The sequence below is a fragment of the Poecile atricapillus genome, chromosome 11, assembly GCF_030490865.1.
Source record: "Poecile atricapillus isolate bPoeAtr1 chromosome 11, bPoeAtr1.hap1, whole genome shotgun sequence".
NCBI classification, from domain to species: domain Eukaryota; kingdom Metazoa; phylum Chordata; class Aves; order Passeriformes; family Paridae; genus Poecile; species Poecile atricapillus.
In genome coordinates, this window is record NC_081259.1 from 3490130 (window position 1) to 3505317 (window position 15188).

At 38.7% G+C, this 15188-nt stretch overlaps 1 protein-coding gene across 7 annotated transcripts in view; it reads right to left on the reverse strand.

Annotated features, from left to right (window-relative positions):
- Positions 1-15188, reverse strand: part of MEF2A (myocyte enhancer factor 2A) — an 82160-nt gene that overhangs the window by 26891 nt on the left and 40081 nt on the right. The window lies entirely within an intron of this gene.

A 15188-nucleotide genomic window follows, 5' to 3' on the forward strand; every position in this document is an offset into this window, starting at 1 on the left:
GCAAAATCATTTTTAGACACTGGCTGATGGAGTGAAGTTGTCTGACAAGGCACATTCAAGCCTGTGGCAAAGGAGTTAATGTATTCACTGGTAATTAAAAGTCTTATTAAATTAAAAGTCAGTTTACTGGATCTTTAATGAATTGATTTTAGCATCCCAATTTTAATATTCACATTTTAAAGAGCATACAGTTATACTCTGACAAACATAGTGGCAAAGATTTTTGATCCAATAAACAACTGCAGGACATTAATATCTGTAACACTCGGTCTCAGTAGTTGATAAAGGCAGGATCTTCCTGCACTTCTGTCATCCTGCACGATAACAAGAACGGCAAAAAGAAATTACATAATCCCTCTCTAAAATGACTTGGTTTGCTAAATATAAGCTTTTTCAGAGTCCTTCAGACTAACTTTATGGAGCTACTTCCTGTTTTCTGCTGGAGAACTCACATCAACATCCCCTGGAAAAAAAAAGCAAGCTTGTCTACAATCCAACCATTAAAGAAAGGATGTGAAACTATAGGTCTCGTGACCAAATTACAAGATATATTTATATCTCTTGTTTTTCACCCTATTACACAATCAGAACCTTTTCTCTGCAAGTTCTAATTTATAACAAAACAATATTTAAAACATTACCTGTGGAAAAATCTTTAATGTTTCAGAAAAAAAGTTTCAAGAAGAAAACAATACAAATTTTAAACAGATTTATGTTATCTGTACACAAGGTAGCAGAAGGACTATACAGGCATAAGGGAGTTGTGTACTTCCTTTTTGTCAGAAATTATCTATATTCCATGAATTTTACATTAAAACCTCTAAAGATCAGAAATCTGCAAGCTGACGTTTCCAGCACCATAAAAAAAACCCCATGTTTTCCTACAGAAGCAATTTCCATAACGCACTGAAATTGTGACTTAAAAAACAAAATATTTTAGCTCATAGTATTCACCAGCATTTTTTTACTGTCAACTGATTTTTAGTACAATAAAAAGTACACACAACTTCCTCAGTATTCATATATATGCAAAATGCTGCTTATTTCTGCCTTAGTTTTAAAGCAGGAATTGAAAATCCAACTCGCAGCCTGAAATTCTTTAGTATCACAGTTCACCATAAGCTGCAATTCCTTCTCAAGTTTCCTGGCTTGCTCCGTGTATCCCACACAGTATCTGGAACTCCCACAAAAATGTAATCACTAAATCAGCATATGGGGAAAACAGGTGTAGGCTCCTCCAGCACCTGTCACGGCTCTGATGCTGCTGCTCCAGCCAATCAGCTGCACACGTAAATGCACTTGGCCATACAAGGCCCGGCTGCTCGGCCTCTCAAGGTCGGAGCCTGTTATCCCTCTCGCAGCCCTTCCTAACAAGTCAGCCTGCCAGTCTGCTACACTTTGATATCAGCAGGGAAAATGTTAACGCTGGCTAATCTGGATTACACTTAACCCCTGCAGCCCACGGCGCTCTGCAAATAGAACCCAAATGTCGGCGTCAGCGCGCGGTGCCCGGGACGCGATTACAGAGCTTGCAAGACATGCACAGAGTGCAGCTCCTGTGATAAACACGCTGAGGCAACTGAAGTCCTGCAGCAAGGGAGTTTCAGTAGAGCTCCTTTCAATAGTCTAAAACAATCCAGCGAAAGCTTTTAAGCGTAATGCTGCCAGTCCATCTCCCCGGAACGGTCTGCAAATCATCCTCCAACTTAAACAAAAAGGAAGAGATTTAAATATAAAAATGCCTCCTTCCTCTCGGTGACTGCGTGTCATTTTTGCTAACAATGGGGTTAACTCTGCTTTGACTCATGAGGAAGGAAAATGCCTCCGTATCTCCCGTTTCAGGCTCTGGAAGCCGTCACTCCAGATGGGGTTCCTGTCATTGTGGAGGGATTTAAGCCACAGCTCCCTGTCACAGATAATACGGCTGGGTCCGACAGCCAGAGCTCTGCCTCCTTATCACCAAAACACCAAGTGCCACTTTGAGGACCTGACCATAAAAAGCCTGCGAACTTTTATCAGTGCCCAGTAACACAATAGTAAAACATTCCTGCCCACGGAATGCTGCGAGCTGTTCGCACGGGCAGGCGCAGCCGAGCCGAGCCACAGCCCGACACAGGCGCCGCTCCAGGGCACACGAGGAGGGCCACGGTCACCGGGAATTGGGGAATCGCTCCGTGGGGACACACGAAAGCCAAACTCCATAAACAACGACTGACTCCGCCCTCCAGATGCTCCAGCGCTAAAATTTGTTGTTTCTCCAAATAATGTAAATAACTCGGCTGAGAGATTGCCAATATATTATCATAGAGATCAAAATTTTATTAATTTTGAGATTGTTCAGAGGAAAAAATGCCATTTGGTGAGACCAAGTAATTTGTATAACACGACAAGAGTTTTATTTCTCTGCTGTGATACACAAGCTAGTTGAGAACAAAATCATAGTATTTGCAGTGGAGACTAATAAATATAAGGCATAATTTTTTCTTACTAGAGCAAGAGGGGAAAAGAACATTAAATTTCAGGTTTTGTTATTGGATGCTCACTGCAATTACCTTCTGGTGTGAAGTCTTGTTTTCCAGATCATGTAAGGGAATGTGTAGCCCTTTCAGTAAATCTGTGTTACTTTCCACTTCCTCTAAGACTTAGCCAAAATTACTGGAAATTGTTCCAACATGTTTGCCAATGCGCTTTATTGTGCCCCAGTAACTGAGATTGTGCAGCTTTGATCTAAGACTGCACTAACTGATCAGAGAAAAATACTGGTTTTACTCAGAAAATAATGCTAAATATTTACAAGGAACCAATGCAAATTTGAAATCTTTTTTTAAAAGAATGAAGGAAACACAACAATACTTTTCTGTGACACACAAAGTCCCTACACAAGTGTTCCAGACAGCTCTGGTCATGTAGACATTGCAGAATGACCCAGGAGCTGCAAACTGCTGCTGTTCCACTATTAAGTCTAGTATTGATTTATTTTTATTTGAATGGCAGAGCTTAAAAAACAATGCATGAGAACGGCTGGACCAGCTATGATGGGTTTAAATATTGCAGTCAAGCACATGGTACAAGAGCCCCAATATTTTCCTGAACTTCCCCACACATATGCAAAGTAATTTTTAATTGCACTTTGCAATTAAAATTAGCATTTTGCTAATTTAAGAAGAGATTCATGCCTTGGCAAGAAGCATCTAAGGAACAGAAGAAGGGCTTCTTGCAAAACAACAACAGAAAGGAATAATTGGCTTCTCTCTACGATTCAATATAAATTTTACTGAAACCAATAACACAAATAGCAAAGAGTATAAAAGCAGAATAAAGTCATTTATTGATTGATCCTTGAGGAAGCAGAGCTGATATTCAACCATCTCAGTGTAATTATCCTAGCACAAGCTTCCTTCCACAAAATCCAAGAGATGCACATGGAAGGCAGGAGCCTGAAGCTGCTGAGCCCCCATGGCAGGAGATGAGGCCACCCCTTTCCCCAGGCTTGTTCCAGCCCCGCCACAGAGCTGCTCCCAGGGGCTCCAGGCACTGCTCAGGGGCAGCTCTGCGAACCAGGAACTCTGAACCAATAAACACAGATGGGTCACTGCTCCCAAAGATGAAGTCACAACCCCCAACTGGTTCCCTCCCATCCAGACCCCGGGATTTATATCCCACTCCAAAAGGAGATGTTGCTAATGATTAAAGAGCATAATCAGCGTGTTTTGTGCTCTGATCAGCGAGTTTGGTTAAAAAGCCAAGAGTTCTGATACTGTGATCTGGGCTCCTTACCAGCCCTGGCAGAACTGTAAAGAACTTGATTATGTTCATTGTCACGTCAGGAAATGATATTTTTCTGCCTTAAAGCAAGAATGTAGGATGACCTCATGTGTAAAAAGTGTTATAAAGTGTAAAAGAAGTGTCAGGTCATTCAAAACACTCAGTGTTTGGTTTCTTGTAATATTACACAAAAAGGAAATGGTAGTTGCTGTCAAAGCTACCATGTATCATGTTAACAGCTCTATTTTTGCACTTACTATTGGAGCTGGCCAGAGAGGATTTTTGTTGGTATTTCATCCCAAATCACTGGGAAAACCATGTCCAAAATTTGACTATGACTGAAATGAAAAGTGATTTCCCTTGGAAAAGGCAAACCTTTCACTTAAATCCTGTAGCTAGTTCTGCTACTGCTCTTGCAATCAGAGCATGGAAAAGCTGCGAAGCAACACAAATTTGGAGTAAATATGTTTTAAATATTGTAACTTTTTAAAGTGTAAATATTCCTCAGGCCTGAAGTAATGGAAAAGCCCTACTAGTACTGCTAAGTATTACTGCTGCTCTGGTAGGTCCCTCCACCATGGATATCAAAAGGATAAATGATTAAAGTTTCCTGAAGCTCTGGAGATACCATGCAATAATGGAGAGTATTTTTTTCTTTCTAAATTAACAACAATTTCTCCTTGTCCATTCTTTATTTAACTTATTTTTGCTGGTTTATACTCAGCTGTAGCAGGAATAGGTGGGCTGCCAACGTGTGGGCTGAGTACCACAGATACAGAAGAGGCAGAAGGACTGGCCCAGCCTTGCTGGCAGCAGCAAACCTCAGCCACCACCGATAATCACATCCTACATGAAAAGCCACACCTTTTTTTCTTTCTGTGATAGTCACAGAGCGAAGGATAAATAAAGCAGTCACAGCACCAGATTCCCACCCAGTTTTCATTCTTAATACATGAAAGATCAGAGAGACAAAACAGGGCATATTCCCTTACTGCAGCTCAGCTCCCTTCCCACAGCAGGCATGGACCACATGTATCACCACAGGCTTTACATGCAGCAGAACGTCCTGCTGAAAGCAAGACAATTGTTTTATTATTTGCTTCCTGATATATACCATTGCCAAGAAGTTGAGCCTAAAACCTGGCTGTTTTTCTTTTCTTTTATAACACAAAATATTCCACTTTCATCAGCCTGAACAATAGTAAGGTGTCTCATCCTTTGGATATCATTATGTCTCTCCTATTATGTATAAAATATATTCAAGTACCCGAGGAGTATTCTTAGTCACCAAAAGCTATTTTTAGTCTTTAAACTTCCTGCGGGTCAGTTTGGCTACAGAAGCATCATCATAGCTGTTTCTTTTCTCTAAATTAACAACACAGCTCTGCAGAGTCAGACCTTGACCCCACAGTGCCGGGTACACAAATTTACCACTGTCTAAAATCCAAGCAGGAATGAATCCCCAGTGAACACAATCATCAAAAGAGAACAGACAAAGAAAAACCAGATAATGCAACTCGGTAACAGTGTTTTGTCTATTTAAGCTCATCAACATTATTTCTGTAGGCTGAAATTTCTTTTTTCAAAGACAGATGTAGCGTATTGTTTTATGTGATATTTACAAACTTGATATCTTTTCCTCAGGCTCTATTAATATTCTCAACTTCAACCAGTGAAGCATCTGCGAATTTCCTTATGAAGCTGTTTTCTTGTCCTTTGAGTTGGGAGGCTACTTACATTTAGCTCTATACTATTCCTTTCAGTATCCCTGACACATTTTCAATTACATTTTGCCACGCTATCAGTTCAAATTTCACGTTCTAATTATAGCCACAAACACATCCATCCCAAACCAGCTCAGGGAAGGAGTGGTGCCCAGCTTTCAAAACTTCCCTGAAATGCACAGGAGGCCAAATTAGATTATGACAGACATTTCCATGAGCTAAGCAACTTGGAGAGCTTAACTTCTTAAAGAACAACCAATCTTTCTGGCAGGCTCCCCAGCCACAATACTGCATGCTAAAGAAAATCTGAACTATTGACATACTCTACTTTCAGCTTACTTAAATAATATTTTCCATACTTGTGCTCAATTAGTAGTGATATTTTTAAAAATAAATAATGGACATTATGCAAAAATATATGAACATGAAAAATTCTGAGTGCAGTACTTAGAAGTCTGCTACAGCTATTGTATTTCTTGGCCAAATATTATAGTTTGCTATGACAAAAAAAAAAAAAAGGTGGTTTAGGATTAATTACTTATTCTAGGGTTTTACAAATAAAAAATTCTAAACCTGCATTATCCATAAAATATGAAGAAAAAGAGCCCTTTTAGCAATACCCTAGGTTCAGTTTTAGACAAAGGTATTCAGCATTTACAGATGAAAAATGTTCATGATTTGAAATTTTATCAGTGTCCCTGCTATAAACCATTTTAAGAAAAGACACCGTCTTGTTTCAAATGTTGGACCACTTCCAGTATCTGGCAAATTTTAACATGTATCCCTGGCTTGCCAAACATGAAAGCTAGCTGTCAAATTCCTCCTAGATATGATAAAGATGGCACTCAGGATTCAAACTCTCATTTATATAAAATAACACATACAAAAGGTTTTTAGACTTGATATGGCATGAAGTTTAAATTCTAGCCTGAAGCATCTTTACTGTGAAACATTATTTTAAGTAGATAACCACAAGCAATTACTAAAGAATTAGAACTTTATGGGCTATAAAATCCACTCTTCACCCCCAGAATATTACCCAGCTCTGGACTAGAAGGTATGGGAAAGGCAAGTGTGTGTCTGTATTTGTGATTTTAGGGAAACACTACCTATGAAACCCTGGACTTTATAAAGCAGTTGCTGACCTACAAACAAGCTGGATTGCTTGGTCCTAAATGAACTCGAGACTTAAAATGATTAGTAATCCATTAGCACTGATAATGCTGTTTCCACAGTGACAGCTTAGTCAAGCTGTCAAAGTCCAATTTTTGATGCATTTGTCTTTGTTTCACTTTCTATCCAACTCAGTAGATTACTGAATTTTATACCACTGAGCAGGTTTGTGTTTTCCCTCTTTTACAGAAAGAACCATCAACTAGGTTTTCCCATTAAAGACTATAAAGTGCCAGTTTAACTTGATCTTTTTATTAAAAAACAAAACCAAAATAGACTGATATTAATCTTCAAGAAGTAAAAAAAAAAAAATACTCCTTAGCATATAAATTAAATACATTTTATAGTCCTTTCAGGGACTACACATTTGCAAACAATTAAAATTAATGGTAAAATAGAGCAAAACACAGTTCTATGTCAGAACATTCAGAGAGATATTTCATGGTACATAAAGGCTTTATTTCAGTCCTTACCCAAACAACAACACATAGATGTACAAACACAGCCTCCCAAACACAGATCTTCACGTACTTGCAATGGTTAAATTATAAATCAGCAGCAGCAGTAGCTGACTGAAGGCCTCCTTTCAGCAACAGTGCACTGCAGATAAGCCATATGGAACATGAAAAGTTTCCAAGTGCAGCAATCCATCTGCATAATATCCTTCATAATCTTTTAGAAGTTCTTTAGGAAAAATATTATCTCCTACTCATAGTTTGCCAAGAAAAAAAATGGCTTAAGTCTGATTAGAATTCATTTAATAAAAAGAATGGGGTTCTTTAGGTCTACCTGCCCATAAAGTACTGCAATTACAAATACTTCTTGTCCTGAATAGTTCTTTACAGCTTTAAAACTGGAAAGGATAACAGAACTATTTCAGCGTCTTTGTACTCAAGATAACTTACTGCTATCAAAACAGTAATTACAACACAAATGGCAACCATTCCCAAAGAAAATGTTTAGTAGATTCCAAGGATTTATGCTATTGTTAAAATACTGTTCACATGCAAGATCATGGGCACTGGCTACATCTCCCAGAACAAGCTCTAATACCTTTAGTATTTGTATGGAACCACCACCCTGTTTTACCAAAAAATAAACCCCAAAAATAAGCAAGCTGAATAAGACAACTGAAAGCAGGTATTTGAAAACACCAGCTGAGATCAGTGTGTACAAGAGCAGAGAGCCTCCCCCAAAAATAAGGAAATAAAGTAGAAGCAATTACATCTCTATTTTTACTGAACTAAAATAACGAAAATATGGGACTTCCAGACACAGCTCTAATAATGTCACCATTTATGTTTCAAATACAGAACTTCTCAGTTGTGTGTCAACACAATACATTTAACATGTTTTTTCCTGCACAGCCTCCATTTAGTGCAGATGATTCAAAAGCCAAAGCAGCTCTTTGAAGACTGTTTTGACTTAATGTGAAAAGGGGTGGGAAATCAAAGGTGAGACCTTGAGAGGTAGAGAGAAATGGCTGTAGAGGAATCAGGGATAGTGAAATTTGAGTAAGCCTTAAAATGTAATTCATGTCAACATTGGATAAAGACTGGCTCTGGAATACTTGGGTTTTTTTTTTCTTTTTAGAAAGTCATTGTAATCAGCAAGTACTGAACTTTAACTTATTTGCAGGAAAGAGCAGGGCTTTAAATGGTACCAGTTTGTTACAGTTACAGAAGAGCTTACAGTAGGACAATGTGTAATATCTTTAATCCAAAAACATCTTTACAGCATTCTCAAAATATTTGAGAGTTTTTAATAAAAAATGTATTATTCACTTCCTGTTGAAATTACCTAGTATTTCCCTTAAACATAGAATTTAAGTTAAAATTCGCCCTGCTGCCAATTTAACTAACTTGCCTAGAATTCCATAGTCTACACTACGAATTACAGGGCTGCCATATGAAATATCACATCACTGATATGATGTAAGATGTACCAAAAAACCCTACTAAGTCACTAAATGAACTGGATGTGTACTTATTTACAAGTATTGTGAAGAATGATGTGTCACATGTTGTGTGTCACATGTGGGACATATGTCACAGGCTGCTAGGGTATTCAGAGGTCTTTACCACAGAACTGCCACCACCAATATTTTGTTTCTTCAGGTGCAGTTACTCCCCAGCCCAGAGCAGGAGCGATTACCAACAAAAGTGTTTTGTTCAGGTGAGTGCTGAGTGTTACAGCCCCCATGGGCCACAGCACCTGCACTAAAATCCTGCTAGTGAACAAACCACAGACTCCCTGAGCCTTCTGCTGCACAAGCACCATCAGCTCATGGCCCAAACATTAGCATTATTCAAGAGCAACATATTAAAAGCTGCAGACATGGTGAGGTCCAAAAGGCAGGGAGCAGTGAAGCACTGGAGATGCCCCTCCCCTGCTTTGGGCAGTTCATGACAGAACAGTGGCTGAGGAACAGCGCTGAAGAAGCAGCACTGCTGTTTCCCTCCTGCAAGGTGCTTAATCCCTGGCAAAAGACAAAACCAAACCCATGAGTCTAGAAGTCAAAAACTGGGATTACATTAAGTCTCCACCGAAATCAAGCCCACCACAGGAAGAACAGTCCTTTATCTTGCTGTAGTTGCAGGAGATGCTTTGTTCTGGGTCTATTCTTTCCATGCACAGCTTGTGTAAAGTCACTCTCTCTTGATTAACAGATGCCATGGTCCTCACTTTGAAATTGCAAAGTAAAAATATACTTTTCTGTCACTACAGAATTTCAAAAGCACCAAATTCTGCAGCAACACAAGGGCTGCAGAATACACGAGACCAGCACAGCTTGAAGAACTTGTTCATACAGTAATTATGTCTTTGTGTGACTGCCTGCATGAACTCCAGCACTAACAAGCAATGAGCTGTTGCGAATTTTCTTGGAGTCAATTTTCAATCCTACTTAATGGCTCCAGAACAGCTAAACCCAGACCTGAATCTTTGACAAGTGTTCCCTGAGCAGTGGAGTGTGACAACTGGACGTTGTGCATCTGCTGTATAAACTTCAAAAATAAAAACATTCTCACAACAACAGAGCAGAATCAGCTGGAAAAACATCACGTGCACAGCTGGGAAATAAAAACATGTTTCAGACAGAGGAGAATCCAATCCCTGCCTATTGCAGGGTTGATTCTGCACAGATTTTTGGTAGACAGAGCTATGTACCAGTATTTGACATGGATTTAGGATTCTGGCCCTCCCAGCAGCACAGCCTCCAGAGGACCAATCCAATCTGAGATTGTAATGATGCACAGTCAAGTCAGCTGCCACTCATCACTCACTGATCAGCTTTTTCTGGTAGTTTATTAAAAAATGAGAACATCACAGCGAATTTCAGTTCACAGCTTTAAAGTCATGTCACTGGTGTAACTGTGACAGGGCTGGCATAGGACAGAGAGCACCCTGAACTGCAGCTCCATAAAATCACTGCTGGCAATACAGCAGCCAAGCACAGTCATTATTAGCAAGACTTCAGAAACTTCTATAAAAAGATGGATTCTAGACAAACTTCAGATATCTATATGCTTTAAGTAGTGACTAAATCTGGAATTCATCAAAATTCAGAATACCAGCAGAGCATGGTAAATTTAAAGCACCAGCACTGTTTTAAAGAGGTAGAAGAAATAATGTATTCGTAACCCTAAAACACTAAATTTATTCACTGCTTTAGATACAAGGGTAGTACAGCTTTAGATTATTTGCAGGCAAACCAAAGCTGCTTAAAAAAACCCCCACAAACCTAAGTCTATCCTACTTCTGAAAATTCTTTATATATCACCAATGAAGGAATGCAAAACAACATTAACTCGGAACAAAAACCTTTTGCCAGTACTGTCAGCTTGCTTAAAGTCACCAATAATCTGACATTTTGAAATAAATAAATAAAGAGGCACATTAGTCATCTATATGTCCAAAGCAATTTCAGCTAAAGAGCTAAAATACTGTTGAGTAAAATAGTATTACCAAATGCAAGATACAGAAAAATTAATGATAACAGTAAACAGCTCAAAAAAAAAAAAAAAATAATACTGTGGGAATTAAGTGTAGAATTTAATCTCCCAAACTAAAAAGGAAAAGTGGAGGGGAGAGAAATAATAGACAAAGATACCATCAGGAGTGGCAACTGTTCTGTTCAGCACAAAACACACAGTTGTCCTCTGTCACAATACTGAAAATAAATATTTGCTATCTTGACCACATTTTAAATTTTTCAAGGCAATTGTTTTTTCCTAAACCAAGAGTGGCAACTAAAACCCCTAGGTGTAACCTGCTTGTAAGTCAGGTTTATAGCAAATGCTTCTAACAGGAAAAAAATAAGATTCAAACCACTATACACAAACACATAAAAATATACATGTGTGTGTGTGTATATATATATATATATATATATAAAAGCTTTTGATGACTCATTCCAGACCACTTCAGTTTTAAAGCACTTTCCCTCTTTTTAAGGTAAGCTAAAAGAAAATTTTAGTCCTTAACCATACATAAATCCTCCTCAATCACCTCCTTAAAATGTCTCAAAGGTATTTGTGTGCCATCTCAAATTATTTGAAATGTTATATGCAGTATAATTACATTTACATAATCATTTAGCAAATCAAGCCCAATAATGCCTACATTTTCTCAGCATCATGGGCAGATTACCAAGTCTTTTTCCTCCTTCACTGAAATAATTTTTAAGCTTCTTCCTTCTTTTAAACATGCACCACTTATTCCCACAGTGTTTAGAGACCAAATCAAGTGGTTTGAACTACAAAAATACATAATACTACAACCATTACATGTTCTATCAGCCCAAAGCTTTTTTTTTCCTCTTTCTTTATTCCCCCCAGGTCTTGCTCACTTCTGGCAGTTCTCCATCAATCAAATACGCAGGAATGCAAAACAATGTTAACACATCAGTGTCAGCCTCCCTCCAAACTCCACTGTGTATTTACTCATCAGCATTCCTGGTGCTGCCTCATAGTCCTGTAAAGCTGTGCTGATATTTCATGAAAATTTGAAGATTTTAGTCACCTACATTCAGCATCAGTTTTCATTTTCTTGGTTGCAGGGCATTTTCTTCTTAAAACTAGATTTTAAAACTTACGGTGTAGCTTGTGGTATAAAACATTTCAAAGAAATAACTATTTTTTAAGAATTTGACCCAGTTTCCACCATCTTACTTTTTCTGAGCTTTGAATAGCAAAATATGGAAGCCCAAATTGCTTTGCAAATCCTTATCTAGATCGGATACACCAGGTATCCACCAAGGAAGGAAATAAGATCAATTAACTGAAGGTCATTCTCATCTAATTTTGTATGTGTGCATCCAAGAATATATTTAGATACAATTCCCAGATCTTCATTTTTATACGAAGTCAACCCAAATTTAAAAAAAAAGGAAGCAATGAACCAATTCAAGTGCTACCAAAACAAACTACTACACACCAACAACAAAATACACATTGGTTATTCCCAGCCTGGAAAAGAAGCAATGCTGGGAGGTGGAGAAAGCTGGATGAAAAACAAAACCAGAGAGCTTTTGGTTTATAAACACAGTGTTTCAACACCAACTTTTCTGTTTATGCTCCCCACACTGTTACACTTGTCTCTTGGCATATGCTCCATCTGGCTGGGGAGATGCATCTGCTTCTTCCTGCTGCAGGCTCTCCACGTGCAGCTGAGCTCTCCGTGCTCACTCGGAGCCAGAAGCCAACAATCCCATCTCTGATCCCAGAGATGTTCCTGACTACAGAACGTGCACTGCTCCTGTAACAGCTCTATTAGAATTTTGTGAAAAGGCAGAGAGGAAATGTATTTTAATGCAAGAAAACAGCTGATTACAGCAGAAGATTAAACTGGCTTGTCGACCCTGCTGAAAGCAGCAGCAGGGTCATTTACCTGCTTTGTCTGAACCATGACAAAACCACTCTCACACCAAGCCATCACAAATGCTACTCCCCATTACAGTCACCAATTCCCATGATAAGATATTTAATACAAACATCCAAATCACTTGCTGGAATTTACACCAGAGCAGTCCTTCCACAAGTATGAGTATGACTGCAATAATTATGTGCCATAGTTTAAGAGAGTTGGTTTTTTTTGTACTTTCTAGTTACAATTTTTATTACAGATCATTACCTATTTCAAGGACAGCTGTCAATATCTGGGGTATAACCTAAGCCTTATTCAGCACATTACACTACACTGAAAACAGCATTAAACTGCAGAGCACAGGAGAGGCTCATTAACTGACACCCACCCGGAATTCTCCTGGGCACAGATGCCAACTGGGAAAGTAGGTCACATTTTACACAGGCTCCTAAAAATCAAATCACCTCAGTCTGATGAGGTGAGATGAGGAACAAGAAAAACCCACCATGGCCAAGTGTAGGTGAAATAAACCCTGGTTTACTGTATCAGTCAAGGAAAATTAAAACATGGGAAAAAGATAAAAAACTGAGCTAAACAGGCAGGAAGAGGCATCTTCGGCCCTTGACTCCCAGGACAAGTGAGGCTGGGTGAGAGGGAACAATGGCACAAATGATGATTTCTGAGGCCTTCTTGAGGGGCAGAAGGACCCAAAATGGAAGTGGTATCTTACTGTAAATAACCTGCAATAATCTTAACATCCTGCACTAAAAAAATATACAAGTGCCTGCTCATCTCCCTCTTTTCCTTTGGATTTAAAAACAATGAATGCTCAAGGTCTCATATTGTCTTTTATACATTAAAACATTTTGTTGACCATATGGATACAAAATCCTGACAAAACCTGAAATCCTTCCCATTTTACTCTGCAGAAATACTTCTTTCTTCAGGAAAAAAATAATTACTTGTCAAGAATAATCTGTTACAGAAAGAAAGTCCACGAACATTAAAGCATCAAATGCTTTAACACCTACAGCAAGTCCTTCAAATCACAGACAGCACTTCAACGTAACAATCTGCAACTGTGCCATTATGGGTTTGTAAAACCAAATACACAATCCCAGTATTTCAAGAATTCAAAGCACACAATGAATGAAAATCTCACTCTTTTCAATACATCTATATGGTCCCTCTATGCTGTGCAAGAGCACTACCTTACACTCCAGCAATCTCATAGAGGAGCAGGTATAGGACAGCAACAGGTCATTCCTATATACAGTAACATGTTCAGCGAAAGACCTAAGTGCATGCATCAAAAAAAATTTCTAATATTCATTGAAGATGCCAGTGCTCTCCCTCCCACTATGTTTTCACAAACATTCCAGCAGCAACAGAAGACACCAAGCTCTGGGCATATGAAAGCAATTCCTATGCCAAAACTGAGCAGGAGACAACTACAAGGGGAAGATGTCTCATCGACTTCACTTAATCATTTACAACATTGCCATCTACCCAGTATTGGAAATGAGTAGCAGCAGATTTGTTTCATCCCTTACCCAGCTTCTGAGCTGTGTGGAATGACCTTTCCTTCTAGCCCAGGAAAACCCACCCTCCTGTCATGCACATCAGGACCACAGTGGGTACAGAATAGCTCCACAGTGAGCCTATGTCACCATAAATGCCATTTGTCACATTCAAGGAGGTAAGTGAATTACTAAATTAAGATCTATATATACATCACCTATAACTCCATAAAATGGAATTACTTAATATAATTCAGTTTAGTATGAATTTGACAGGTTTCAGGCGCTTTTCTGCAGTAATTTTCATTTGTTAAAATACAATTTCAGTGTCATTAAAATGAAGAGAAGCCATTTTACATTGTTCTTTCAGCATGTTTCCAAAATGCTGGTGGTGTTACTAAACATCTATCACTCTCCAAGCACCCATCAATCCAGAAAGAAAAAACCGGAAAATATTTCACAACCAGGCTAAAGAGGACACAGGGCTATCTGAAGAAATAGGAGGATACATTCCTAAATTACACTATATTTGAAAAATGGGAATAAAGTCCCAAATTCCACACTAGTATAAAACATTAAATCTAGAGAAGAAAACTAGAAAGAATCTGCAGATGAGTCCTTGCATGTTCCCTTAGAGCACATTTGCCCTCGGGTGCTAAGTGCACTTTTAATGTACTTATCAGGGGTCAAACACTTGACCCTGGTTAAAAAACCCACCAAGAAGAAGAACCCAAAAAAATGGCCTTGCACAGAATTATTCTGGAAGAGGTCCTTAGTCCTCGTGATTTGAAAAAGTACCATTACCATGAGTCACAACACAAAGAGGCCCTGCATGCAGAACAAAACCCAGCTGAGCTTGTATCCCTGTCTCAAACTCATGTCTGTCACAATCAAAAGCTCATTCTGCAGGAATTAGGTTTTCCCTTCCTCTCCAGTGGCTATCCCTTATTTATGCTAATCCAGTGACTAAGCCTTCAACTCCTCATGGCTTGTATTATCCCTCTCTTTAGAACTCAATGCTGAAGACAGAAGTTGAGGAGGGTTTTTTTCTGTTCATAAAAGACAGTTGACAAATTAGCAGAGAATTTTCTCAGAAAGAAATATAAAGCATTTGTCTGTATCTCAGTTTTGTCAATCTGAT